The following is a 4,557-nucleotide window of genomic DNA, read 5'->3' on the forward strand; positions in this document are numbered from 1 at the left end:
TAAGATGGATCCGAGAAGCAGCCGGAGTGAAGGAGAAGATGTCGAACAAGATGCATGTGAAGATGCAGGTAATGATGACAGTCAAGAGGTTGGTGGAAATCTGGTGGAGCACTATGCACTTTTCACTGATAATGGATGGAATGAGATCAAAAGGAGGCAGATCAGAAGGACTTTCGATTTTAACAGAGCAAGGGCAGCCATGGATGAAGCTAATGAAAGCGTTCTTAAATACTCTCGTAAACAGAATCATGTTTAGCGGAGAGTATTAGACTTATGATAAACATAATTCTTATATTTAATTATGATATGGGTAGTATTTATGTGATTATGAATATGTATGTAACGATATAACTCGAATAGTGAACCGATATGTCGTTTGGTTGACCTCCGTTCAAATGGCGGTTATTCCCGCCATAAAATTCAACCGAACCCATAACCGCTTCTTGTCGGTATGTATATATGCTTGTTGCCGGGAACTGTCCTTGGCACCAAGACAATTAACCGCCAAAATTGTCTATTCAAATTCTATCATCATCGATTCATTATCGATCCGTTTTGTTATCATGGAACCAAACCAAATGATGTTTCCGCTGCACATCAATCTGATGGCTATCAAGTAATACCACACCATTTAATGTAGTGGTTACATGTCACTTATTCCTATGCCATAATAGTTCAAACGTGGCGTAGTACTATCACACCATGATGATCTCAATTCACCTCACAGTGCTAATATTCTCCACATACACTGACTTATCTAAAAGGAATCATCCCCACTTGAAAAGAAAGGTGTATCATTTACTTGTGTATAAAGTTGGTTAATTTACTGTTCTAACCTTTTTCCCTTATATAAACTTTCAGGTTCTCAAAAGTTTTACACACACCTACAACCAACAACTTATTCACTTCTCTTTGTAACTTAGTTTTAATTTACCTTATTTTCAGCACTAGAAATGGCACCTCAGACACTTCTTGTTAAGGTTGGCTTGGAAGCTTTAAGCAGAGAAAATGAACGTCCCGAAGGCCAAAAACGAAGCTCTTCTTCTTCTTATTCTACCATCCCGCAACAATCTTGCCAGTATCGATACGTTCCTCAACATCCTATCGTTCATCTAGTGGCACCGAAAGAGTGTAGTGCAAATTGCTGCCGTTCTCTGGTGGCGGGAAGCTAGATTTGATCTATAAGTTACTTGATAGAAGTAGGACTCAACTGGCTAATGTAGTTTTGTTTTCTAGTATGAAGTTCAGACGAACTATGCTTAGTTTCTAAATGTTCTACTGGCCTTATTGTATGAAGTGGTTACTACAGTGTTTCTATTGTATTCCCAGTTTTTAGTCAATCTTTCTCTCTCTTTCCCCTCATTGCATATAATAGATGTAATAGATTAAATCAAACATGCAATTAAACAATGGTATGTTAATTGTCGTGTGAGATCAAGGTTAATGTTGACGCTCCCCACAACGAACATGATGGAAGTAAATCAGTATGCCGTGCTCAGACAACTTCCACAACAAATTCTCACCTCCCTACCACTAGAGCACGTACTTTTTCCAAGTGGGTTGGTTCAAAACTTCAAATGTTAATAGTTGCATAAACTTTAGAAGTCTTGACTTGATCTCGATATAACATCCACACTAAAACTACATAGATTTGAAAGTTTGAGATCTATCAATTGTTCATACTTAAAAGTTTGGAGCTTCAATAGTTTTTATCATGTCTTCCATATTTGAAGTTGAACATTTGGATTTAAGTTTGGAGCTTCAATAGTTTTTATCATGTCTTCCATATTTTAAGTTGAACATTTGGATTTAAGTTGTGGCTCTTAATTTTACACACTTTTCCCTTGTAAGTGTGTGGATACGACCATAATTTTATTTTTCAAAGAACTAAGTGACGATTCTTTTAGAGAAATGGCGTAGTTAGCAAATCTGATTTGGTTTGTGGGTGATTTTCGAAACTTATTTGGTTTATAGGGTGTCCGCTCCTTCCATAAGCAGACTTTGACTTTTCAAGTTTGAGTCCCCTCCTCTTACAAGCGGATTTGAGTAATTGACTTTTGTAGCAATCGAACATTGGAGAAATGGTGGAGCTCTCCTCAAGTCCACTTGTGGGAGGAGCGGGACTCAAACTTGAAACGTGGAAGTCCGCTTGTAGGAGAAGCGAACTCCCCACAAACCAAAATAGTATAAAAATCACCCATAAACCAAATCATTCATGCTAACTCCAGTGTTTTTCTAAAAAGTTGACTGAGTTACGTTGTGGTATGAGATGGAATACTACAAATGCGATTCTTTCTTTCTTCCTCCGCTACCTGCCATAACAAGTTGTGGTGTTGGGATCATGTGTGGTCTCATAAAGAATAACTGTTTGATGCTTTTAGTACTCACTAAGACCAAATATTCTTTTAAATCCTCCGATCTTATTTATTGAAGAGATATGAATATTTAAGAATTTTTTTTATGGAACATTCCTTGAGTCTTGCATCGCTACATATTTGTAATTTGACACAACAAAAACTCCCTTGATATGATAAAGCTTAGGTAAAGTCATCGCTTAAGATTTTAGTGACAAAAAACTTGAAAATAAAATTTTATACCATTTGTGTCATAAAATTTTCTTCATACAAAGTGTTAGGGTTGTTCATGAGCCGATCCGAACCGAGCGGATCATTGCTTGTGCTTGGCTCGTTTACAACCGAGCGAAATCCGAACAAGCATATTCGTGCGCGTAATTTTCCGACGAGTAATTTGACAAGCATAGATTTAGCATGTTTCCTTCGATGTCTCCGCTATCGGGTCACGACTAAGGTCCAACTGTCCGAGGATGACACTAAGATTGAGGTCGGATCGTCCGAGGATGAAGCTCTGGTTGAGGTAGGTGACACGATGAATATACAAAGAACAATTGTCGCATTGTGGCGTATAGTAAGAGCGAGAGACGATTGACGACTGACGATTGATGAGAGAAAGATGTCAAATATTGTCGCTTCACGATTTAGAGTTTTAGTTTTAAATTTGGTGTTAAAATTTGTTATTGGTTTGATTAGACTAGTATGGATAAATATTGTATGTTTGAGTATAGTGGTCAGTGGCGGACCCAAGATTTTTTTCCTAAGGGTGCGAAATTTTTTTAAAGATTTTAGACCCCTAGCTACACAAAAAAAAATCGGTTCATAGCGGGCCATGTAAAACAAGTAAACACAAACAAACGAAGTTTCATAGCGGGTCGAATCAGATCGGGTCGGGTCCATTTCAATTTAGAAACAATCAAACCCTAGTTCCTAACTTCCTATCACATTAACAAACAAAAAAGCATTAAAGTTCAAACCATCCCTACTTCTATTTCTCTTAATCATTAAATAAAAGAACAAAAAACTTATCTAAAACATACATTGGTCTTGAATGGGTTTTTTTTTTTTATTATTATTATGTGGATTGATTTTGTTTAACAAAACTAGTAGTTGGATTGGGCTTGAATGGGTATTAAGTTATTGGGCTTGATGGATTGAATTTAAGTTTTATTAATTGGGTTAGTGAGCTAACTTGTTTACATATTTGATCAGATTTGAATCAGTGTTAACAATTTTTTTATATAAATTCCTTAGGGGTGTGGACGAAAATTTCCAATGGGTGCGGTCGGAATTTTCCAAGGGATGCGGTTGGAATTTTTCAAGGGGTGCGGACGAAAATTTCCAAGGGGTGCGCTCGGAATTTTTCGCGAAAAATACCACTAATTTTTTTTTCAAGGGGCGCGGCCGCCCATCCCACCCCTTAAGGTGAGTCCGCCACTGATAGTGGTCCAAATCTAATAGAGCGGAATATATAAAATATGAATATACATGTAATTTGTGTGTGCATATATAATTATATATGTAATAAATTAATATTAATTAATTCGAGCCGAACCGAGCCGAGCGAACCTTTGCTCATGCTTGGCTCGTTTGCAAACCAAACCGAGCAAACATATTCTAAGCGTTTTCCAAGCGATCAGCGAGCGAGCGATGAGTGACGAGCAATTTGAACAACCGTAGTGTTATAACACTATAACACCCAAAATCAATAACTTTTGCCTACATTTTTTATAAAATGAGTTAAACAAGAAGATATGATGACCTTTTACAGGGGTTTTGAAACCCAAAAGAGACAGGTGTCTCATAAATAGAAGAGATGGACAGGTATCAATTTATCAAAGAAAACACCATTTAAACCTAAATTACAACATCCCAAGCCTTACAATGTTTAAAATTAATAGTATATAAATTTGGACTTTTTGCAACTTACCTAAATGGCTAAATCTCTAAAAAGATATCCCTAAAAGCCTAGATATGATGAAACAATTCCATGTGGCACTAGTCACTACCAAGTCTTTCACTACAAATGACGTTTGTAGAGCCTATACACAACAACTTATTCGAAAGACTTATATAGTATGCTATCCTCAGGATCGAATGCCAATTAATCATAAAAGAACTTGAAAGATCAAATTGTAAGCATATGATCTTTCCTTTGTTTTTATTCTGATTCCCGGTTGTTATAGGAATTTGCAAATGAAATATA

The sequence above is a fragment of the Helianthus annuus genome, chromosome 17 (assembly GCF_002127325.2).
Source record: "Helianthus annuus cultivar XRQ/B chromosome 17, HanXRQr2.0-SUNRISE, whole genome shotgun sequence".
Classification (NCBI taxonomy): domain Eukaryota; kingdom Viridiplantae; phylum Streptophyta; class Magnoliopsida; order Asterales; family Asteraceae; genus Helianthus; species Helianthus annuus.